The sequence below is a fragment of the Ranitomeya variabilis genome, chromosome 1 (assembly GCF_051348905.1).
Source record: "Ranitomeya variabilis isolate aRanVar5 chromosome 1, aRanVar5.hap1, whole genome shotgun sequence".
Lineage (NCBI taxonomy): Eukaryota > Metazoa > Chordata > Amphibia > Anura > Dendrobatidae > Ranitomeya > Ranitomeya variabilis.
The window spans coordinates 393,958,869-393,985,303 of record NC_135232.1 but is presented as its reverse complement, the minus strand read 5'-3'; the positions used below and the strand labels follow the sequence as shown (position 1 = coordinate 393,985,303).

The 26,435-nt window shown below is 44.4% G+C and overlaps 1 protein-coding gene across 2 annotated transcripts in view; it reads right to left on the bottom strand.

Moving 5' to 3' along the window:
- DMRT1 (doublesex and mab-3 related transcription factor 1) overlaps positions 1-26,435 on the bottom strand; it is a 419,177-nt gene that overhangs the window by 329,963 nt on the left and 62,779 nt on the right. Inside the window, exon 2 of one of the 2 annotated variants that reach the window (XM_077249111.1) lies at positions 9,408-9,537. The exons of the other annotated variant lie outside the window; for it this stretch is intronic. The gene's annotated coding sequence lies outside the window, so the exon portion shown is untranslated. The remainder of the gene's footprint in view (positions 1-9,407; positions 9,538-26,435) is intronic. 2 annotated transcript variants of the gene reach the window in all.

Below are 26,435 nucleotides of genomic sequence, written 5' to 3'. Positions count from 1 at the left end.
GAAGATAATAATACCAAAGAATTTGTGCTTGCAATCATTTTCAGGAAGAAAATGAGTATTATCTGACAGAATTGCAGGGGTGTGAATACTTTTGGCCATGACTGTATATGGGGGAAGGGTATGTGATCCCTGTTGTGTGCATGCTATGTCTCTCCTGTTTTGTGACTAAAGGTACCGTCACATTAAGCGACGCTGCAGCGATAGCGACAGCGATCCCGATCGCTGCAGCGTCGCTGTTTGGTCGCTGGAGAGCTGTCACACAGACCGCTCTCCAGCGACCAACGATGCCGAGGTCCCCGGGTAACCAGGGTAAGCATCGGGTTGCTAAGCGCAGGGCCGCGCTTAGTAACCCGATGTTTACCCTGGTTACCAGCGTAAAAGTTAAAAAAACAAACACTACATACTCACCAGCGCGTCCCCCAGCCTCTGCTTCCTGACACTGACTGAGCTCCGGCCCTAACAGCACAGCGGTGACGTCACCGCTGTGCTTTCACTTTCAGTTTAGGGCCGGCGCTCAGTCAGTGTCAGGAAGCAGAGGCTGGGGGACGCGCTGGTGAGTATGTGCTGTTTGTTTTTTTAACTTTTACGCTGGTAACCAGGGTAAACATCGGGTTACTAAGCGCGGCCCTGCGCTTAGTAACCCGATGTTTACCCTGGTTACCAGTGTAAAATATCGCTGGTATCCTTGCTTTTGCTGTCAAACACGGCGATACACGGCGACCTAGCGACCAAATAAAGTGCAGACCTTCTAGCAGCGACCAGCAATTTCACAGCGGGATCCAGATCGCTGCTGCGTGTCAAATACAGCGATATCGCTATCCAGGTCGCTGCAACGTCACGGATCGCTGGCGATATCGCCTAGTGTGACGGTACCTTTACACTCTTGCCATCCCCCCTTCCCCCACCTTAATCCCTGTCCTGTCAGCTGTCCTGCTCTCTCCAGGTGTCAGCTCCCTCTCTGCAGGCTGTGAATGCAGCTTACCGGAGATCACAGGGTCTGTGTGTGAGGAGGCGGAGACAGAGCAGGAGAAGCACACAGGGCAGCTGTGAGAGCAGAAGATGTCTGCCCAGGACGTGCAGTGTCTGGAGTACAGAGGAGCACGGAGGTAAATCACCCGCACCCCCCACTCTCCATCCTCCGGTTCCAGTGAGCGCTTCTCTCCTGTGATAGAGAGTAAGTGGAGCTCGGCAGATAGCACTGAGCTATAGTAAAATGGCGGCTAGTCACACCTACAGCAGTGAGTTGTGCAGCCCACAGAGGCGTGCCCAGCTCACTGCTAATGCTGCTGCAATGTTAGAGATAGGGTCAGCGCCGGTCTATTATCTCCTATGTCCATGGGGTGCCTTAATATGACACTGTTAGTGTCGTGAACTGCTGTGAAACCAAGATGTCAGCCCCCAGTGCCTTCTTTAAACTCATATAACACACGAAATCTGTTTCACATGCATTTAAAACTTGGTTATAGCAGCATGTTATGCTACATTACAGTGATTTATTAATGATCTACAAATGCGGTACCTTCCCTTTAAGCTAAACAAAAAAAGGGAAAAGTATTAAGTACATTGCAGAACAATAATAATTATGACAGGCGTTAATGTTTAATATGACGTATTTTAGTGTCACCAGCAGACGTTCCTCAGCAGGAATTGCTCAATGGAGCTGGGTGTCCTGCCTCCTGATGGCTCCTTGTACAAGGTCCAGCAATTCCATAAAGTGGTCTTGAGACATCCTTGTGTACTCAAAATATTTCTGTGGGTTTTCACGGAGCTCACTGAATAAGTAGTGGTTCCACGGCTCTGTCGCAGTTCAAGAATCAGGTGCTGCCAAAAGTGCCAACGCCGTCTTCTCTGTTTTTCTCTTTTCCATTCTTCCTCACAAACAAATGCAAAGGAAAGAAACAAGTTGACATCCAAATCCAGATTCCGATAGAAACTCTCCATGCAAAGATCCATCTTGACATAGGATAAAGGAGCAAAATGTGAGGATTTCATCTGTTCAAGGGTTTATTTTGAGAAATCCCATGAGCCACGCCCATTTGGCGTGGCTTGTTTCAAGGAAATTCTTCTTTAGGGTACGTGTCCACGTGCCGTTTTACATCCGGAATAGCAGCGGATTGAACGCTGCGTGGAGCCGCAGCGTTCAATCCGCAGCGTCCAGATGTTACAGCATAGTGGAGGGGATTTTATGAAATCCCGTCTCCACTATGCGTGGTAACACGCACCCGGCGGCCCTGCGATTACGGACATGCGGCGCGTCTTTTTAGATCGCAGCATGTCCGTTTACCTTGCAGCGACGCCGCAAGGTAAATCACAGGGCCCTATGCGTGGGGTGCAATGATGCCGGATGTGTGCAATGAACATATCCGGCATCATCGCGTCTCCAGAAGGGGGCAGAGCAAGTTTGCCGCTCCGTCCAAACCGCCGGCCATCCTGAAAGTGGACACGTACCCTCAATTTTTCCTATCAAACGCATGCGCATAAAAAACGCGAACGCATGCAAAAAGCGATACAAACGTGTGCAAACATTGCGTTTTTTATGCATCATGCATAAGTTGATGCTGATAAAAAAAATGCAGTGTTATCATGTGTTTGCATGCGCTTTGCAATGCACTTGCGGTTGCGGACGAGACGCTGCAGACTCAACCGCAAATATGAACCTAAACTTAGATTCAAATTTGTGATGAGTATAACAACACAGTGATTGACAGCAAAGCTATGCAATAAACATCAACGCCATTCTGACCATTTTCCCCTGAGGAAGCCACAATCTTAAGTGGCGATACGAGCGAAGTTTCCACTCCTCCAAAACATTTAGTCCTCGTTCCCAGGTTCCACTGCTGCATGACTATATATATTTGTTGATATCCTATATTTTCTTTCATCACAGTTTCTCAGGCTCATAACCTTGCAGACCATGTTCGGTTCTCATGTTTTCATAGTCTTTTTCATTTGTTTCTAGGCTTTTATCCTTCATATGTACCTTTGGCTGGACCTTTGGACATGATTAGATTTGATTTTGTGATATATTTAGGTTTCATCTTGCTCACGTGGGCTTTTTGGGCTGCTTACACAGTGCTCTTATTTATTGCATAGCTTTGCTGTTAATCACTGTGTTGTTATACTTATCACAAATTTGACTTTAAGCTATAATGACACATTTATTGTGGTTGATAATTTGATAGTTCAGTTGGTTACCCCGTGGTGCCCAATGGAGGAGGGGTGTTAGGCCGGGGTCACACTGGCGTAGAATACGGACGAGTGCTATACGAGAAAACATCGCATAGCACTCGGTCCACTGTTAACCCCTTCACCCCCAAGGGTGGTTTGCACGTTAATGACCGGGCCAATTTTTACAATTCTGACCACTGTCCCTTTATGAGGTTATAACTCTGGAACGCTTCAACGGATCTTGGCGATTCTGACATTGTTTTCTCGTGACATATTGTACTTCATGATAGTGGTAAAATTTCTTCGATATAACTTGCGTTTATTTGTGAAAAAAACGAATATTTGGCGAAAATTTTGAAAATTTCGCAATTTTCCAACTTTGAATTTTTATGCCCTTAAATCACAGACATATGTCACACAAAATACTTAATAAGTAACATTTCCCACATGTCTACTTTATATCAGCACAATTTTGGAACCAAAATTTTTTTTTGTGACGGAGTTATAAGGGTTAAAAGTTGACCAGCAATTTCTCATTTTTACAACACCATTTTTTTTTAGGGACCACATCTCATTTGAAGTCATTTTGAGGGGTCTATATGATAGAAAATACCAAAGTGTGACACCATTCTAAAAACTGCACCCCTCAAGGTACTCAAAACCACTTTCAAGAAGTTTATTAACCCTTTAGGTGTTTCACAGGAATTTTTGGAATGTTTAAATAAAAATGAACATTTAACTTTTTTTCACACAAAATTTATTTCAGCTCCAATTTGTTTTATTTTACCAAGGGTAACAGGAGAAAATAGACCCCAAAATTTGTTGTACAATTTGTCCTGAGTACGCTGATACCCCATATGTGGGGGTAAACCACTGTTTGGGCGCATGGTAGAGCTCGGAAGGAAAGGAGCGCCATTTGACTTTTCAATGCAAAATTGACTGGAATTGAGATGGGACGCCATGTTGCATTTGGAGAGCCCCTGATGTGCCTAAACATTGAAATCCCCCACAAGTGACACCATTTTGGAAAGTAGACCCCCTAAGGATCTTATCTAGATGTGTGGTGAGCACTTTGACCCAACAAGTGCTTCACAGAAGTTTATAATGCAGAGCCGTAAAAATAAAAAATCATATTTTTTCACAAAAATGATCTTTTCGCCCCCAATTTTTTATTTTCCCAAGGGTAAGAGAAGAAATTGGACCCCAAAAATTGTTGTGCAATTTGTCCTGAGTACGCTGATACCCCATATGTGGGTGTAAACCATTGTTTGGGTGCAGGGCAGATCTCGGAAGGGAAGGAGCGCCATTTGACTTTTCAATGCAAAATTGACTGGAATTGAGATGGGATGCCATGTTGCGTTTGGAGAGCCCCTGATGTGCCTAAACATTGAAACCCCCCACAAGTGACACCATTTTGGAAAGTAGACCCCTTAAGGAACTTATCTAGATGTGTGTTGAGCACTTTGACCCAACAAGTGCTTCACAGAAGTTTATAATGCAGAGCCGTAAAAGTAAAAAATCATATTTTTTCACAAAAATGATCTTTTCGCCCCCAATTTTTTATTTTCCCAAGGGTAAGAGAAGAAATTGGACCCCAAAAATTGTTGTGCAATTTGTCCTGAGTACGCTGATACCCCATATGTGGGTGTAAACCATTGTTTGGGCGCAGGGCAGAGCTCGGAAGGGAAGGAGCGCCATTTGACTTTTCAATGCAAAATTGACTGGAATTGAGATGGGACGCCATGTTGCGTTTGGAGAGCCCCTGATGTGCCTAAACATTGAAACCCCCCACAAGTGACACCATTTTGGAAAGTAGACCCCTTAAGGAACTTATCTAGATGTGTGTTGAGCACTTTGACCCAACAAGTGCTTCACAGAAGTTTATAATGCAGAGCCGTAAAAATAAAAAATCATATTTTTTCACAAAAATGATCTTTTCGCCCCCACTTTTTTATTTCCCCAAGGGTAAGAGAAGAAATTAGACCACAAAAGTTGTTGTGCAATTTGTCCTGAGTACGACGATACCCCATATGTGGGGGTAAACCACTGTTTGGGCGCATAGCAGAGCTCGGAAGGGAAGGAGCGCTATTTTACTTTTCAATGCAAAATTGACTGGAATTAAGATGGGATGCCATGTTGCGTTTGGAGAGCCCCTGATGTGCCTAAACATTAAAAACCCCCACAAGTGACACAATTTTGGAAAGTAGACCCCCTAAGGAACTTATCTAGATGTGTTTTGAGAGCTTTGAACCCCCAAGTGTTTCACTACAGTTTATAACGCAGAGTCGTGAAAATAAAAATTCTTTTTTTTTTTCACAAAAATGATTTTTTAGCCCCCAGTTTTGTATTTTCACAAGGGTATCAGGATAAATTGGACCCCAAACATTGTTGTCCAATTTGTCCTGAGTACGCTGATACCCCATATGTGGGGGGGAACCACTGTTTGGGCGCATGACAGAGCTCGGAAGGGAAGGAGCGCCATTTGGAATGCAGACTTAAATGGATTGGTCTGCAGGCGTCACGTTGCATTTGCAGAGCCCCTGATGTACCCAAACAGTACAAACCCCCCACAAGTGACCCCATATTGGAAACTAGACCCCCCCAAGGAACTTATCTAGATGTGTTGTGAGAGCTTTGAACCCCCAAGTGTTTCACTACAGTTTATAACGCAGAGCCGTGAAAATAAAAATTCTTTTTTTTTTCACAAAAATGATTTTTTAGCCCCCAGTTTTGTATTTTCACAAGGGTATCAGGATAAATTGGACCCCAAAAGTTGTTGACCAATTTGTCCTGAGTACGCTGATACTCCATATGTGGGGGGGAACCACTGTTTTGGCGCATGACAGAGCTCGGAAGGGAAGGAGCGCCATTTGGAATGCAGACTTAAATGGATTGGTCTGCAGGCGTCACGTTGCATTTGCAGAGCCCCTGATGTACCCAAACAGTACAAACCCCCCACAAGTGACCCCATATCGGAAACTAGACCCCCCAAGGAACTTATCTAGATGTGTTGTGAGAACTTTGAACCCCCAAGTGTTTCACTACAGTTTACAACGCAGAGCCGTGAAAATAAAAAATCTTTTTTTTCCCACAAAACTTATTTTTTGGCCCCCAGTTTTGTATTTTCCCAAGGGTAGCAGGAGAAATTGGACCCCAAAAGATGATGTCCAATTTATCCTGAGTACGCTGATACCCCATATGTTGGGGTAAACCCCTGTTTGGGCACACGGGAGAGCTCTGAAGGGAAGGAGCACTGTTTTCCTTTTTCAACGCAGAATTGGCTGGAATTCAGATCGGATGCCATGTCCCGTTTGGAGAGCCCCTGATGTGCCTAAACAGTGGAAACCCCCCAATTATAACTGAAACCCTAATCCAAACACACCCCTTACCCTAATCCCAACAGTAACCCTAACCACTCCTCTAACCCAGACACACCCAACCCTATTCCCAACCGTAAATGTAATCCAAACCCTAACCCTATCTTTAGCCCCAACCCTAACTGTAGCCCCAACCCTAGCCCCAACCCTAACCCTAGCCCTAACCCTAGCAATAACCCTAGCCCTATCACTAGCCCTAACACTAGCCGTAACACTAGCCCTAACCCTAGCCCTAACCCTAGCCCTAACCCTAGCCCCAACTCTAGCCCTAGCCCTAACCCTAGCCCCAACCCTAGCCCTAACCCTAGCCCCAACCCTAGCCCTAACCCTAGCCCTAACCCTAGCCCTAACCCTAGCCCCAACTCTAGCCCTAGCCCTAACCCTAGCCCCAACCCTAGCCCCAAACCTAGCCCTAACACTAGCCCTAACCCTAGTCCTAACCCTTGCCCTAACCCTAGCCCTAACTCTAGTCCTAACTCTAGCCCTAACCCTAACCCTAATGGGAAAATGGAAATAAATACATTTTTTAATTTTTTTATTTTTCCCAAACTAAGGGGGTGATGAAGGGGGGTTTGATTTACTTTTATAGCGGGTTTTTTAGCGGATTTTTATGATTGGCAGCCGTCACACACTGAAAGACGCTTTTCATTGCAAAAAATATTTTTTGCGTTACCACATTTTGAGAGCTGTAATTTTTCCATATTTGAGTCCACAGAGTCATGTGAGATCTTGTTTTTTGCGGGACGAGTTGACGTTTTTATTGGTAACATTTTTGGACACGTGGCATTTTTTGATCGCTTTTTATTCCGATTTTTGTGAGGCAGAGTGATCAAAAACCAGCTATTCATGAATTTCTTTTGGGGGAGGCGTTTATACCGTTCCGCGTTTGGTAAAATTGATAAAGCAGATTTACTCGTCGGGTCAGTACGATTACAGCGATATCTCATTTATATCATTTTTTTTATGTTTTGGCGCTTTTATACGATAAAAACTATTTTATAGAAAAAATAATTATTTTGGTATCGCTTTATTCTCAGGACTATAACTTTTTTATTTTTTTGCTGATGATGCTGTATTGTGGCTCGTTTTTTGCGGGACAAGATGACGTTTTCAGCTGTACCATGGTTATTTATATGCGTCTTTTTGATCGCGTGTTATTCCACTTTTTGTTCGGCGGTATGATAATAAAGCGTTGTTTTTTGCCTCGTTTTTTTTCTTTTTTTCTTACGGTGTTTACTGAAGGGGTTAACTAGTGGGGCAGTATTATAGGTTGGGTCGATACGGACGCGGCGATACTAAATATGTGTACTTTTATTGTTTTTTTTATTTTATTTAGCTAAAGAAATGTATTTATGGGAATAATATATTTTTTTTTTTCTTTATTTAGGAAATTTTTTTTATTTATTTTTTTACACACATGTGGGGAATTTTTTTTTTACTTTTTTACTTTGTCCCAGGGGGGGACATTACAGATCATTGATCTGACAGTGTGCACAGCACTCTGTCAGATCGACGATCTGCTGTGCAGGGCTGCAGGCTTACCAAGTGTCTGCTCTGAGCAGGCACTCGGTAAGCCACCTCCCTCCCTGCAGGATCCGGATGCCGCGGCCACCTTGGATCCGTGACCTGCGGCGAGGAGGGAGGTAGGAGACCCTCGGAGCAACGCGATCACATCGCGTTGCTCCGGGGGTCTCAGGGAAGCCCGCAGGGAGCCCCCTCCCTGCGCGATGCTTCCCTATACCGCCGGTACACCGCGATCATGTTTACCGCTCCTGGCACATAGTGCCGGATGTCAGCTGCGATATGCAGCTGACACCCGGCCGCGATCGGCCGCGCTCCCCCCGTGAGCGCGGCCGATCGCGTATGACGTACTATCCCGTCGGTGGTCATACGGGCCCACCCCACCTCGACGGGATAGTACGTCTGATGTCAGGAAGGGGTTAATCTATGGGGCAGCTCACATCACCGTTTATTTTCTCGGGTGTATTCAGCGTGCATGCTGCAATTGTACGCATGTATCGGCCAAATCTCGCCAACGCAAGCCTATGGGTGCGAGAAAAAAATCGGACACCACACGAACCATCAGTGTGACTTGTGAGAAATAAGCCAACATTTTCCAGGTGCCAGGAAATTGCCTCATCCATTGTCAGGAAGCTTTAGCATGCAAATTTTCCAGGCAACCTCTGAAAAAAGTCCCAAACATGCCTCCACGGATACCAGCAACATGGCCAGACATATTAACGGAAATGCTGATAGTTCTGGTGCAGGAGAGGCTGGAAATATGGGACCATCATGACGCGGATCGCCATCTAAAGGATGCAGCTTGGAGATGCATATGCAGGCAGATGTTCACCATTTATGAGGAAAGTCCACGTGAAGTGCAGCAGGAAAATAGTAAGTAAAGTAAAAAATTACACAATATTAATTAAGCAATAAGGAACCAACAAAATAAGATAACATTATCCTACGTGATGTTCTTTGGAAAATCCGGCCTATTTCTCACTTTACACTTGGCAAGTAGCATGCAACTTTACACTGTAACCTGTATTTCTAAATGCAAACAGGTTGATCATATTTTGAAACATTTATTGTGTTACTTTGCAGTGTGTGATGTCACTAGATGGTGGCGCAGCTGCCGTGATCAGTGCCGCCGTGAGCGCCAGCAGCGGACCAGAAGTGGTGCAGCGGCCAATAAAAAGCACAAATATATCTATTATGACAGATTAAATTTCCTTGCTCCTATTATGGATCTACGTTTGTAAGTGCATGCGTGACCCCACATTTTAGACATGGCCTTAAGGTACATGAATTAATTTTTTATTTTTTTTTAACATTGTGAAAATAAACAGAACTGACACCAACCTTACTGAACGAAAAACAACATCTAACTCCGAGGTCAACTTGGGCCCTGTTGGCGAAGTTGAAGATGTGGCTGGACCTTCTTCTGCAGCATCATCAACAAACCAACCACGACCACCACCAGCACGACCTTCTGCAGGACATGAGACCAATCAAGAAGATGAACGTTTACATAGTAGTAGTCCTACGCTACCTCTGGATACTGCGGCTGCTTTCCACAACCGGTAACAGGCGCCAAGCAGACACTGGTGTTTTGGACTATCACGCACTGTCAATGACTATGGTGAGGAGGCATATGCTCGGAGTCTTGCATGGTATCTGCTCACAATTCCCCATTAGGTGAGGCAGCGTGCCAGAGGAGCCAAACAAATTTTGATTGATTCCTGCACCGAACCTAATAATCCTACTCAGGTATTCATGTACCTGGAAAGATGGCAGATGTCCAGCGACAACCACCTACACATGCCTGGAAGGCAGGATGAGCAGACAATAGCACTCACAGAACCACCTCCACCACAGATCCCATCACCACAGCCACATCAAGCCCCATACCAACACCGCTCACAACATATGTAATTTACAACTCCAGCTGCACCTGCCCAATGTGGCCACTTGAACATACCCACTGTAGGAGAGTGGTCACAACATGGGTATGCTCACAAAAAGCATACAGTGAATAAAAACATTTAAAAGTAAAAAAATGGTCACATGTGATGTTGAGTCCCTATACTCTAACATCAATCATAGGGACGGCATCCATGCAGTGACTTATTTTTTGGATAAACAAACCAACTCGGATCGCCTGCACGATTCATTTTTGATTGACCTTCTTGATTTCATCCTACATCATAATTATTTTCTATTTGATTAGTCATATTATCGTCAGGCGTTCGGTGTTGCGATGGGAGCTAGGTGTGCACCAGCCTTTGCAAATATCTTTTTGGGCTGGTGGGAAGACACAGTAGTATATCGTTCTAAATTTTTCAAGGAGCATGTCCAATACTGGCATCGATTCATCGATGACGTGATCTTCGTTTGGACGGGAACAGAAAGTGATTGCCTCCAATTTTTGCAGGAGCTGAATAATAACTGTCTCAACATTACATTAACCCATTTTCTTTCTCCTACTTCAGTTACATTTCTGGATTTAACGGTCACTATTCAGAACAATAGTCTCATCACTGACCTTCACCGAAAACCCACGGCTACCAATAGTCTACTTCGTTTTGAGAGTTTCCATCCCCCCCATACTAAGAGGGGCATCTCAGTTGGACAATTTTTAAGGATTCGACACAACTACACTCTTGATGATGACTTTACACAGCAGTCAAGGGCATTAACAGAAAGATTCAAACAGCGGGGATATCCTAAGAAGATTATCTCATCTGCCTACCAACGAGCTAAAGGGCATGATCAGGGTACCTAACCCTTGCTGACAAGATTCTAGGATCAAGTTCATCACCAACTATAACAACCGTTGGAATCAGGTAAGGAACATTATTAGAAATCATTGGGACATCCTCACCATGGATGCACAAACATCATCATCACTTTTCAGTTCTCAACCATTACTCACAGCAAGGAGAGCACCCAACTTACGTGACATCTTGACTAGGAGTCACTTTGTACGACCCACGATACGTCTTGATCGTGGTCTACGCCTTAGGGGGTCCTTTCCTTGTGGTGACTGCAATGTCTGTCCATTCATGCCCACAACCAGAGACCAGTTCATTAATCCCCTTGATTCCAAAATATACTCCTTAAAGGGAAAGTGCCGCATTTTTTGTATTAAAAATGATTGTTTATATAAACAATTATTTTTAATACAAAAAAAAAAATTTAACGTTAATATTTTTATTATTATTAATTATTTTTGCAGCCACTGGGCGCCGCCATTTTGCTTTGCAGGAGAGTAAGAGTCCCAGCACGACACTTACACTCTGCAAATACGGCTGCCCTGGGTATAAGAGACAGCGGATGGACGCCAACCCTATACTTTATATTGAGCTGCTCCCTGCTGTGATCTGGGCACGCCTCCTGGGCTGTCCAGATCACAGCAGAGGGAGGAGATCGGCGCCATTTTTCTGGAGCCCACAGTGTATTCTGTAAGTTCCAGTTTCCCCCTATAATCGCAGGAGCCGTGCGGTTATAGGAGGAGACCAAGGACGGGAGGGAGAAAGGAGCAGTGGAGCAGCGAAGTAAGTATCGGCAGCGGGGGAGAGGTAATCTAATCCTATCCTATCCTGTGTGATACTGACTCTGAGCTGTGTGTCTAATCCTCCCATTTGTGATACTGTGCTAAGCCGTGTATCTTATCCTATTCTATGTGATACTGACTGTGAGCTGTGTATCTAATACTGTCCTATGTGATACTGTCTGCTGAGAGGTGTATCTAATCCTCCCATGTGTGATACTGTGCTGATACGTGTATCTAATCCTATCCTATGTGATAATGACTCTGAGCTGTGTATCTAATATTGTCCTGTGTGATACTGTCTGCTGAGACGTGTATCTAATCCTATCCTGTGTGATACTGACTCTGCTGTGTATCTAATACTGTTCTGTGTGATACTGTGCTGATACGTGTATCTAATCCTATCCTATGTGATACTGACTCTGAGCTGTGTATCTAATCCTATCCTGTGTGATACTGACTCAGCTGTGTATCTAATACTGTTCTGTGTGATACTGTGCTGATACGTGTATCTAATCCTATCCTGTGTGATACTGACTGCTGAGCCTTGTATCTAATCCTCTCCTGCATGATACTGTGCTGAGGCATGTATCTAATCCTATCCTGTGTGATACTGACTTTGAGCTGTGTATCTAATCCTTCCATGTGTGATACTGTGCTGAGATGTGTATCTAATCCTATCCTATGTGATACTGACTCTTGAGCTGTGTATCTAATACTGTTCTGTGTGATACTGACGGCTGAGCCTTGTATCTAATCCTATCCTGTGATACTGTGCTGAGACGTGTATCTAATCCTATCCTGTGTGATACTGTCTGCTGAGACGTGTATCTAATCCTCCCAAGTGTGATACTGTGCTGAGACGTGTATAATCCTATCCTGTGTGATACTGACTCTGAGCTGTGTATCTAATACTGTCCTTTGTGATACTGTCTGCTGAGACGTGTATCTAATCCTCCCATGTGTGATACTGACTGCTGAACCTTGTATCTAATCCTCTCCTGTGTGATACTGTGCTGAAACGTGTATAATCCTATCCTGTGTGATACTGACTCTGAGCTGTGTATCTAATACTGTCCTGAGTGATACTGTCTGCTGAGATGTGTCTAATCCTCCCATGTGTGATACTGACTGCTGAGCCTTGTCTAATCCTCCCATGTGTGATACTGTGCTGATACGTGTACCTAATCCTATCCTATGTGATACTGACTGAGCTGTGTATCTAATCCTCCCATGTGTGATACTGTCTGCTGAGCCGTGTATCTAATCCTATCCTGTGTGATACTAACTCTGAGCAGTGTATCTAATACTGTCCTGTGTGATACTGTCTGCTGAGACGTGTATCTAATCCTCCCATGTGTTATACTGTCTGCTGAGCTGTGTATCTAATCCTATCCTATGTGATACTGACTGAGCTGACAATCTATTCCTCCCATGTGTGATACTGTCTGCTGAGCTGTGTATCTAATCCTATCCTGTGTGATACTGTCTGCTGAGCCTTGTATCTAATCCTCTTGTGTGATACTGTTCTGAGACGTGTATCTAATACTATCCTACGCGATACTGAGCTGTGTATCTAATCCTATCCTGTGTGATACTGTCTGCTGAGCCTTGTATCTAATCCTCTCGTGTGATACTGTGCTGAGACGTGTATCTAATCCTATCCTATGTGATACTGACTGAGCTGTGCATCTAATCCTCCAATGTGTGATACTGACTTCTGGGCCTTGTATCTAATCCTATCGCTCTCGCTCCTATGCACTCCTCCTCTCCCCCTGCATGTCTCTCTCCCCCCTGTATGTCTGTCTCCCCATGGGTCGCTCTCCCTCCTATGCACTCCTCTCCCCCCAGCATGTCTCTCTCCCCATGGGTCGCTCTCCCTCCTATGCACTCCTCTCCCCACAGCGTGTCTTTCTCCCCATGGGTCGATCTCCCTCCTATGCACTCCTCTTCCCCTACCATGTCTCTCTCCCCATGGGTCACTCTCCCTCCTATGCACTCCTCTCCCCCTGCATGTCTCTCTCCCCATGGGTCGCTCTCCCTCCTATGCACTCCTCTCCCCCCACCATGTCTTTCCCCATTGCACACACAGCTCAGTGTGTGCAATAACAGGAGCTGCGGGGGTCATGCTGTCACATATCAGCATCACCCCTCAGCTGTGACTGTCACCCGCGGTAATGCTACCGCCAGTACTGTCAGCCACAGCGCTGCAGGATCATGCAGGAACCTGCGGTAAAAAAAGCAGGCACGGACCGATGAGACTACTGCTCCTATCGAGCTATGTCTGATGGGAGAGTAGTATCATCTGCCGGTACCTGTGCTCACAGTTTTAAAAAAAAAGTTACATTACATACACATTTACGTAAAAATAAAAAACGATATACTCACGGCGGCGCAGTGATCCACTGCAGGGGGCGATCACCTCCTGTCAGTGTATCGCTGGCTGTCTTTGAGAGCAGTCATATCACTGATGTTACTGCTCTCAAAGTGATCAGGATCGTCGTGGGACATTATGGATTACACTGGTCTACAAAAAAAAAAAAATAATAATTTTCTAGCATGGACTTTAAGAACAGTTTTAGACTAATTTGAGGGTGCTGAATTCAAATCTGACCTTATAATTTCTTTATCACATCACGTTTTTGCGCTACAAGTATATAGCCCATTTTCAAGAATTCCATGATAAATATAAGTAGTGTATGAAAAGTGCCGGTTTATACAGTTCACTAAGGTAAATTTAGTTTTCATTTAGTCTCCCAATAAATGTGAAAATATCTTTGTTTTCTTTGAACATGCATAATTCCCATTTGTTATGATAACACCCTTGTTTTCTGTGCTTCTGGGACAGTAGAGCTACAGCAGAGCATTGGGTGAAAACTGAATGGCCTCAGCGACAGAGTTTGGCATCTGGCGATAAGAATGTCATCCATGATCCTCTAGGGGATAGGAAGGACATTGTCTTTCCTCCATTACACATAAAAAACTTGGATTGATGAAGCAGTTCGTCAAAGCTCTCAATCACAGTGGAGAATGCTTTAACTATGTATGTTCAACTTTTCCTGGTCTTAGTGAAGAGAAGAAAAAGGCTGGAATATTTGATGGACCTCAAATAAGAACACTTATGAGACCCAAATTTTATCACATCAATGAATGAGACAGAAGAAAGCTTGGAATGCATTTTGTAATGTGGTGCAGAATTTTCTAGGGAACAAGAAAGCAGACAACTATGAAGATACTAGATAGTGGCCCGATTCTAACGCATCGGGTATTCTAGAATATGCATGTCCACATAGTATATTGCACAGCCCATGTAGTATATTGCCCAGTCAGGTAGTATATTGCCCAGTCACGTAGTATATTTCCCAGCCACGTAGTATATTGCCCAGCCACGTAGTATATTGCCCAGTCACGTAGAATATTGCCCAGCCACGTAGTATATTGCCCAGTCACGTAGTATATTGCCTGTTATGATCTGGTGGCCTAAGAGCAGCATGGGACGTACTCTGGAGAAGGTGGTACCTGTACTGACCGCAGACCCTGAACCTAACACCGCAACTAGAAGTAGCCGTGGAATGTACCTAGCGCTCCCTAGACATCTCGACACAGCCGGAGGACTAATTACCCTTAGAGATAGAAAAGGGAAAACTATCTTGCCTCAGAGAAAATCCCCAAAGAACAGGCAGCCCCCCACAAATATTGACTGTGAGAGGAGAGGGAAAAAACATACACAGACTGAAATGAGAATTTAGCAAAGGAGGCCACTTCTAGCTAAATAGAAAGGACAGGACAGAGTACTATGCGGTCAGTATTAAAATACTAGAAAATATCCACCACAGAAAATACAATAACTCCACAGCTAACTAAAGACATGGAGGGTATATCTGCATCTCCAGAGATACCAGCTTGGCTAAACAAATCCTTATACAGACCAAGCTGGACAAGACAAAACATGGAAAATAACTGAACAATAAGACCACAGCATGTGGACAGCAAAATCAAGGCCAGAACTTATCTTTGTTGAAAAGAACTGCAAGCAGAAGAGACCAGGCAGGGATGTGAATCCTCCAGGAACAATGGACAACTGGCACTGACTAAAGGGTGAAGCAAGACTAAATAGCCCTGTCCAAATTGCAAAAAGTGAAAACACCTGATAAATGCTGTGATTCAGAGACAGCAGCGCTACCACTTACAACCACCGGAGGGAGCCCAAGAGCAGAATTCACAACAGTACCCCCCCCCCTTGAGGAGGGGTCACCGAACCCTCACCAGAGCCCCCAGGCCGATCCGGACGAGCCAAATGAAAGGCACGAACCAAATCATCAGCATGAACATCGGAGGCAACAACCCAAGAATTATCCTCCTGGCCATAACCCTTCCATTTGACAAGATACTGAAGCCTCCGCCTCGAAAAACGAGAATCCAAAATCTTCTCAACCACATACTCCAACTCCCCATCAATCAACACCGGGGCAGGAGGATCAACAGAGGGAACAACGGGCACCACATATTTCCGCAACAAAGATCTATGAAAAACATTATGGATGGAAAAAGAGGCTGGAAGGGCCAAACGAAAAGACACTGGATTGATAATCTCAGAAATTCTATAAGGGCCAATAAACCGAGGCTTAAACTTAGGGGAAGAAACCTTCATAGGGACACGACGGGAAGACAACCAGACCAAATCCCCAACCCGAAACCGGGAACCAACACAGCGACGACGGTTAGCAAAACGCTGAGCCCCATCCTGAGACAACACCAAATTGTCAACAACATGAGCCCAAATTTGCTGCAACCTGTCAACCACAGAGTCCACCCCAGGACAATCAGAAGGCTCAACCTGCCCTGAAGAAAAAAAGGAGGATGAAAACCAGAGTTACAAAAGAAGGGTGAAACCAAGGTAGCAGAACTAGCCCGATTATTAAGGGCAAACTCGGCCAATGGCAAGAAAGCAGGGTGGATAAAAATCAATGTTTTTTTTAAAAAAAAATCAAAAAAATCCGATTTTTTTGATTTAAATCGGATTTTTTTGATTTAAATCGGATTTTTTTGATTTAAATCGGATTTTTTTTATTTAAATCGGATTTTTTTCAATAAACTGCTTTTTGAGGAAAATATTTTACCATCCAAAGGTTCTTCCATCATGAGATAAAGCTGAGTTGTTTAACTCAGTAGAATAAAGGCTGTATATGTGTAACATTCACAATGCCATGCTCTTCCAGAGGTTTCTGTAGGATTAGTGGGCAGTTTCTCTCCTATATTATCACAGACGCTCGCTTTACTTACGCAGTTCTCAAAACTGAATTTGACTCCGCAGAGGTCCCAGCCTCTTCTTCACGGCAAAAATGTTACAACATGAACAGAGTTGAGAAAAAGACCTTAATCCTATTGTTCTACAAACCTATGAATACAGAATCAACCCCTTCAGTGCCAAGTCCAAGAAGTTAGACAATATGTTTCTGATTGTTTGGAGTGGAATAGATCTGCACAACACAAGAAGAATGTGAATCTAAGTGTGAGGAGGAGGAAGGGCAAGCAGACAAGAAAATGAAAGTGAAACTTTGAGCACAATACTGCAGCATAGCCACAGACAGACAAGTCTGGATCTGTTTGTGTGTACGATACGATCTGAGGTTTATTACATTCTTTCCTTATAATGGCAGCAGGCCGTAAAAGAGACCCAGTTTGGGAATATTTTAATGAAGCTCCTTCGCCTATCGGTAAGGCAGGCATGCGTGCAAAATGCAAACGATGCAACAAAGAGATGCAAGGCCTGGTGGCGCGAATGAGGCAACATCATGAGAAGTGCGGTGATGAAAATGACCAAAGAAACACTTCTGAACAGGCAGGATCTTCAGGTTGGTAAACATTTTTATTGAATCCTATTTCTAAAGACTGAACTGTCATGTGTGAGAAAAATTATATTTCTTATTATTACTGCATGTTACTGTCATTTGGTACAGTTATGAAGAAAAACAAATATTCCTTTTGGGGCAGGGGCAGTGATGTGTTGTGTACAATAAGCAGAAATTGTATAAACAATAAAATAACAGCATTGACTTTTTTTGTTTAGGGGAATTCATGGATTCTGGAAACTATCCACCTCCAAGATCACCATCATCCTGTTCTACAGTTTCAGAGTTATCCATCCAGGATAGTGCTTCATTAGCAGCAGCATCATCATCAGACACCCACAGCCACATATCACCATCACCCAAAAGGAAGAAAAAAACCTTTACCTCCTGGAACCACCATAGATAGGTTTGTGATAAGAACTAGCAGATTAGAAAAAGAGTTGATTGCTGAAAAAATTGCCCAGTTTATTTATGCAACGAACTCTTCTTTCCGTCTGACTGAGAACCCACATTTCATTAATATGGTTCAGTCACTGAGACCAGGATACAGTCCACCCAGCAGAGCTGATGTTGCAGGGAAACTGCTGGATCAAGTGTATGACAGAGAAATGGAGCAATGTGCAACAGCTCTGGAGGGTAAAATTGTTAACCTAAGTATTGATGGGTGGAGTAATGTCCACAATGATCCTATTGTATGTGCTTGTATAACAACAGAAGAAGGTAAAGTCTTCCTTGCACAAACAACTGATACGTCAGGAAATGCACACACAGCAGAATACTTACAAGAAGTGGCAGTAAAAGCTATAACGACATGTGAACAAAAATTCTAATGTCTAGTACACAGTTTGGTCACTGACAATGCTGCAAACGTATCCAAGATGAGAAGAGATTTAGAAGAGCAGGGAGGGAATACAAAGCTGCTAATAACATATGGTTGCAGTGCTCATTTGCTGCACCTCTTAGCCAAAGACTTAAGTGTTCCAGAAATAAAGGCTAATGTTGTTGAAATTGCTAAATACTTTCGTAATAATTATTTTGCTGCAGCAGCTCTGAAAAGGATGGGTGGAACCAAGCTAACGCTCTCACAAGATGTTAGATGGAACTCTGTGGTGGACTGTTTTGAGCAGTATATCAAAAACTGGCCTATTCTGATGACACTTTGTGAAGAAAATCGAGATAAAATAGATGGCACTGTCACGGCCAAAATCCTCAACATTGGGCTTAAGAGAAATGTTGAACATATGCTGAGCTTCCTGAAACCCATCTCTCAAGCTTTAAACAAAATACAGAAAAATAGCTGTTTTATTGCGGATGCTGTTGAAATTTGGAAGGAACTGAGTGAACACTTAAAAACAGAACTACACATGGACAGAATTAAATTACAAGCAGTAAACAAACGAATGGGACAAGCACTGACTCCAGCTCATTTTTTGGCAAATATTGTCAATATCCAATATCAGGGTCAAAACCTAAGTGCTGAGGAAGAGGAGTTAGCTATGACATGGGTATCCAGCAATCACCCATCTTTAATGCCAACTATAATAAACTTCAGAGCTAAGGGGGAACCATTCAAGAAATATATGTTTGCTGAAGATATTTTAAGGAAGGTCACACCAGTAAACTGGTGGAAGTCACTTAAGCGCTTGGATTTAGAGACTGTTCAAGTAATGATTTCACTTTTAACGGCAGTAGCTTCTTCTGCAGGCGTTGAAAGAATATTCTCTTCCTTTGGACTCATTCATTCTAAATTGAGAAATCGGTTGGGACCCAATAAAGCAGGAAAGCTTGTTTTTCTTTTCCAGATTATGAATAGGAACAAAGAAGAAGATGATGATGAAGATGACGACAAGTGAGCTACAGAGGACAGCAGGGACAGTAGTATTTAAGTTTTTCATGTGTCGGCTGGGCTGACAGTCTAAGTTTCTTAAAATATATATATATTTTGTTTAGCCAAATTAGTTAACAAACATGGATGTTTGTTTAAGCAAATAACTTATGCTGTAATGTTGTTATTGTTTCAGTTGAATAAATCTATTTAAATTGTTATTAAGGTCAGGATTATTTTTCTCCTTCCTAAGTACAGTGGTATCCAAATATGAATGATTAACCCATTAAACTGGGGAGAAAAAAGTAATATAAAAAGTGATTCTAAAAATCTTCATCTACTTGCATGTTAAAGTAGCAAGAACTAGTTTAGGTAGAAACTTTGATTTAAATCACTGATTTAAATCAAGCCTTACTGACTAGTGATTTAAATCGTGATTTAAATCGTGATTTAAATCAGTTAGATTTAAAGGGCCACTGTCACCCCCTCCAGCCGTTATAAACTAAAAGAGCCACCTTGTGCAGCAGTAATGCTGCATTCTAACAAGGTGGCTCTTTTAGTTTTTGATTCAGTTAATCCCTGAATAAAGCGTTTTAAAGTTTGCCACAAATAACTGACTTTGTACCTGGAGGCGGTCCGAAGCCTCCTCTATGAATCTCCCAACTGCCGTCACTCTTCTCTTCAGGGGCGATGGTCGCCGCCCCCTGCGCGCTGTTTCTTCTTAAATCCGGCGCCTGCGCTGTGCGTGCCTGCCTGGGGCAGGCGCAGTCTTCATTGTCAGTCACAGCTCAGATGCAGGGTGCCTGACTGCGCCTGTGCGGGCAGTGCGGCCACCCTGTTGCTGAATCCCCGCCCCGCACTGTGTTATTCATTATGCACAGTGCGGGGCTGGCATTCCTGGGCATGCACACTGCGCTGTTCAGGCGCTCCCCCATCTCGGACGCTCCCCCTGCTCCCCCGCCTTCCAGCATTGTTATTTGCGGCTGCCTCATTACAAACGCTGGTGAGGATTAGTGTATATTGCGGCAACCTGCATCTGAGCAGTGACTGACAATGAAGACTGCGCCTGCCCCAGGCAGGCACGCAAAGCGCAGGCGCCGGATTTAAGAAGAAACAGCGCGCAGGGGGCGGCGACCATCGCCCCTGAAGAGAAGAGTGACGGCAGTTGGGAGATTCATAGAGGAGGCTTCGGACCGCCTCCAGGTACAAAGATAGGTATTTGTGGCAAACTTTAAAATGCTTTATTCAGGGATTAACTGAATCAAAAACTAAAAGAGCCACCTTGTTAGAATGCAGCATTACTGCTGCACAAGGTGGCTCTTTTAGTTTATAGCTGGAGGGGGTGACAGTGGCCCTTTAAATCAAATCCACCCTGCAAGAAAGCCACCCAATCATCCTGATCAGCAGACACAAAGCATCTCAAATAAGTTTCCAAAGTCTGATTAGTTTGCTCGGTTTAGCCATTTGTCTGAGGATGAAATGCGGAAGAAAAAGACAAATCAATGCCCAGCCTAGCACAAAAGGCCCGCCAAAACCTAGAAACAAACTGGGAACCTCTATCGGACACATTGTTCTCCGGAATGCCATGCAAACGAACCACATGCTGAAAAAACAACGGAACCAAATCAGAAGAGGAAGGCAACTTAGGCAAAGGTACCAAATGAACCATCTTAGAAAACCGGTCACAAACCACCCAGATAACAGACATCCTCTGGGAAACCGGAAGATCCGAAATAAAATCCATAGAAATATGCGTCCAAGGCCTCTCAGGGACCGGCAAGGGCAAAAGCAACCCACTAGCGCGGGAACAGCAAGACTTGGCCCGCGCACAAGTCCCACAGGACTGCACAAAAGAACGCACATCCCGTGACAAAGAAGGCCACCAAAAGGACCTACCAACCAAATCTCTGGTACCAAAAATCCCAGGATGACCAGCCAACACAGAACAATGAACCTCCGAAATCACTCTACTAGTCCATCTATCAGGAACAAACAATTTCCCCACTGGACAGCAGTCAGGTTTATCAGCCTGAAATTTCTGAAGAACCCATCGTAAATCAGGGGAGATGGCAGAAAGAATCACCCCTTCCTTCAGAATACCGACCGGCTCAAGGACCCCAGGAGAATCAGGCAAAAAGCTCCTAGAGAGGGCATCAGCCTTAACATTCTTAGAACCCGGAAGATACGAGACCACAAAATCAAAACGGGAGAAAAACAGGGACCATCGGGCCTGTCTAGGATTCAGCCGTTTGGCAGACTCGAGATAAATCAGATTCTTATGATCGGTCAAGACCACAATATGGTGCTTGGCCCCCTCAAGCCAGTGTCGCCACTCCTCAAATGCCCACTTCATAGCCAACAACTCACGATTGCCGACATCATAATTGCGTTCCGCAGGCGAAAACTTTCGAGAAAAGAAGGCACACGGTTTCATCAAGGAACCATCAGAATTCCTCTGAGACAAAACGGCCCCTGCCCCAATCTCAGAAGCGTCAACCTCAACCTGAAAAGGAAGAGAAACATCCGGCTGACGCAACACAGGGGCAGAAGTAAATCGGCGTTAAAGCTCCTGAAAGGCAGAAACAGCCGCAGAGGACCAATTCGTAACATCAACGCCTTTCTTCGTCAAATCGGTCAGGGGTTTAACCACACTGGAGAAGTTGGCAATGAAACGGCGATAAAAATTAGCAAAGCCCAAAAATTTCTGAAGGCTCTTCACGGATGTGGACTGGATCCAATCATGAATGGCCTGAACCTTAACCGGATCCATTTCCATAGATGAGGGAGAAAAAATGAAGCCCAAAAAAGAAATCTTCTGTACTCCAAAGAGGCACTTAGACCCCTTCACAAACAAGGCATTATCACGAGGGATCTGACATACCATCCTGACTTGTTTCACATGAGACTCCCAATCATCTGAAAAAATCAAAATATCCTCCAAATATACAATCATGAATTTATCAAGATAATTCCGAAATATATCATGCATGAAGGACTGAAACACAGATGGAGCATTAGAGAGTCCGAATGGCATCACAAGGTATTCAAAATGGCCTTCGGGCGTATTAAACGCAGTTTTCCATTCGTCCCCCTGCTTAATACGAACCAGATTATATGCCCCTCGAAGGTCAATCTTAGTAAACCAACTAGCCCCCTTAATCCTAGCAAACAGATCAGAAAGCAAAGGCAAAGGGTATTGGAATTTGACCGTGATCTTATTCAAGAGGCGATAATCAATACAGGGTCTCAAGGAGCCATCTTTTTTGGCAACAAAGAAAAAACCTGCTCCCAATGGTGAAGAAGATGGCCGAATATGCCCCTTCTCCAAGGACTCCTTCACATAGCTCCGCATGGCGGTATGTTCTGGCACAGACAGGTTGAAAAGTCGGCCTTTAGGGAACTTACAGCCTGTAATCAAGTCAATAGCACAATCACAGTCCCTATGCGGTGGAAGGGAACTGGACTTGGGCTCATTGAATACATCCTGGAAATCTGACAAAGACTCAGGAATTTCAGAAGAGGGGGAGGAGGCAATTGACATCACAGGAACGTCACCATGAACCCCCTGACAACCCCAACTAGTCACAGACATAGATTTCCAATCTAATACCGGATTATGCACCTGTAACCATGGGAAACCCAGCACAATAGCATCATGCAAATTATGCAACACCAGAAAACGACAATCTTCCTGATGGGCTGGCGCCATGCACATGGTCAGCTGTGTCCAAAACTGAGGTTTATTTTTAGCCAACGGTGTAGCATCAATGCCCCTCAAAGGAATAGGACTCTGCAAAGGCTGCAAGGGCAAACCACAACGTCTGGCAAATTCTAAGTCCATTAAATTTAGAGCGGCGCCTGAATCCACAAATGCCATGACAGAAAATGACGATAATGAGCAGATCAGGGTCACAGATAACAGAAATTTAGGTTGTACAGTACTGATGGTAACAGAACCAGCGATTCTCTTGGTACGCTTAAGGCAATCAGAAATAACATGAGCAGAATCGCCGCAGTAAAAACACAACCTATTCTGACGTCTGAATCCTTGTCGTTCAGCTCTAGACACAATCCTATCACACTGCATAGGCTCAGGACTGTGCTCGGAAGACAATGCCATAGTGTGCACAACTCTGCGCTCGCGCAAGCGCCGATCAATCTGAATGGCCAGAGACATAGAATCACTCAGACCAGCAGGCGTGAGGAACCCCACCATAACATCTTTAACGGATTCAGAAAGACCCTTTCTGAAGATTGCCGCCAAGGCATCCTCATTCCATTTAGTCAGTACAGACCATTTTCTAAACATCTGGCAATATGATTCTGCCGCTTCTTGACCCTGAGACAGGGCCAACAAGGTCTTCTCAGCAAGATCCACTGAATTAGGTTCGTCATACAATAACCCAAGCGCCTGAAAAAAGGTGTCTACATTAAGCAACGCCGGATTCCCAGGTTCCAGGGCAAATGCCCAATCCTGGGGGTCACCACGCAGCAGAGATATAATAATTTTAACCTGCTGGATGGGATCACCAGAGGAACGGGGTTTCAGAGAAAAAAACAGTTTACGGTTATTTTTAAAGCTCAGAAATTTGGACCTATCCCCAAAAAACAAATCAGGAGTTGGAATTCTAGGCTCTAAAACTGGAGTCTGAACGATATAATCGGAAATACCCTGTACTCTAGCAGCAAGTTGATCCACACGAGAAGCCAATCCCTGAACATCCATACTAGCGCCGAACTCCTCAGCCACCCAGGGGCAAAGAGGGAAGAGAAAAAAAAAACACAACAGACTACAGAAAAAAAAATGGCTCAGCACTTTCCTTCCCTTCTTCTGAGATGCGGTTAACTCATTGTTGGCCAGTTGTACTGTTATGATCTGGTGGCCTAAGAGCAGCATGGGACGTACTCTGGAGAAGGTGGTACCTATACTGACCGCAGACCCTGAACCTAACACCACAACTAGAAGTAGCCGTGGCATGTACCTAGCGCTCCCTAGACATCTCGACACAGCCGGAGGACTAATTACCCCTAGAGATAGAAAAGGGAAAACTATCTTGCCTCAGAGAAAATCCCCAAAGAACAGGCAGCCCCCCACAAATATTGACTGTGAGAGGAGAGGGAAAAAACATACACAGACTGAAATGAGAATTTAGCAAAGGAGGCCACTTCTAGCTAAATAGAAAGGACAGGACAGAGTACTATGCGGTCAGTATTAAAATACTAGAAAATATCCACCACAGAAAATACAAAAACTCCACAGCTAACTAAAGACATGGAGGGTATATCTGCATCTCCAGAGATACCAGCGTGGCTAAACAAATCCTTATACAGACCAAGCTGGACACGACAAAACATGGAAAATAACTGAACAATAAGACCACAGCATGTGGACAGCAAAATCAAGGCCAGAACTTATCTTTGTTGAAAAGCACTGCAAAGCAGAAGAGACCAGGCAGGGATGTGAATCCTCCAGGAACAATGGACAACTGGCACTGACTAAAGGGTGAAGCAAGACTAAATAGCCCTGTCCAAATTGCAAAAAGTGAAAACACCTGATAAATGCTGTGATTCAGAGACAGCAGCGCTACCACTTACAACCACCGGAGGGAGCCCAAGAGCAGAATTCACAACAATTGCCCAGTCACGTAGTATATTGCCCAGTCACGTAATATATTGCTCAGCGACGTAGTATATTGCCCAGCCACGTAGTATATTGCCCAGCCACGTAGTATGTAGTATATTGGTCAGCCACGTAGTATATTCCCCAGCCACGTAGTATATTGCCTAGTAACATAGTATATTGCCCAGTGACGTAAAATAAAAAATGAACATATAGTCACCTTCCGAAGTGCCGTTGAAGTCCTGGCGCCTGTGTACGGTGCACGCGGCAGCTTCCGGTCCCAGGGTTAGTATGAGCGCAGGACCTGTGATGACGTCACGGTCACATGACCGTGACGTCATGGCAGGTCCTTCTCGCGCAGGCGCGCAGGACCCGTGATGACGTCGCGGTCACATGACATGGCAGGTCCTTCTCGCATAGCATCCTTGGCACCGAAACCTGCCGCTTGCATTGCTGAGGACACCGCACCACGTCGGAGGGTGAGAATAACCTTTTTTCATTATTATTATTATTTGTAACATTAGATCTTTTTACTATTGATAACGCATACGCAGCATCAGTAGTAAAAATTTGGTCACACAGGGTTAATAGCTGCGTAACCAGAGTGTGTTACACCGCGCTCCGGTAACGCTGGCATTAACCCTGTGTGAGGGCTGAGTGGAGGGGAGTATGCAGCGGGCACTGACTGCGGGGAGGAAAGAGCGGCCATTTTGCCGCTGGACTGTGTCCGTCGCTGATTGGTCGTGGCAATGGTCGTGGGCGTTTTGCCACGACCAATCAGCGACTTGGATTCCATGACAGAGGCCGCGACCAATGAATATCCGTGACAGACAGAAAGAAAGACAGAAGGACAGACGGAAGTGACCCTTAGACAATTATATAGTAGATTGTGGAAAAGCTACTAATGAGTCTGCGGGAAAAAATGGATGTAGAATGAGTATCAAGATTCACTATTTACACAGCCATTTGGACTTTTTTCCAGAGAACCTTGGGGATGTGAGCGAGGAACAAGGGGAGCGTTTTCATCATGACATTAAAACAATGGAAGAACGGTATCAAGGCCGGTGGGACTCACATATGATGGCTGACTATTGCTGGAGCTTGATGAGAGACAACCCAGAAGCTGTACATCACAGATCAGCCAAGAAAAGAAAGTTCAAATAACTTCCAATTGCCATTCATCTGTGTGCCATATATATGTGTTTTTATATTTTGTAGTTTAATTCTGTAAGTATATTTGATTTGCTGTACATAGACTTTGTAATCTTTGTTATTCCTTGATTAAAAATATACAATGTAGTATCGAAAATCATGTGTTTTTATCATAAAACATTAGATAGGAGTAATTTTCATCAAAAATTTAACCCCTTCCCGACCCATGACGCCTATGCGGCGTCATGGAATGATCGCATCCCTGCAGATCGGGTGAAAGGGTTAATTCCTATTTTACCCGATCTGCAGGGAGAGGGGTAGTTGTACTTCAGCCTAGGGGGGGTGGCTTTGCCCCCACGTGGCTACAATCGCTCTGATTGGCTGTTGA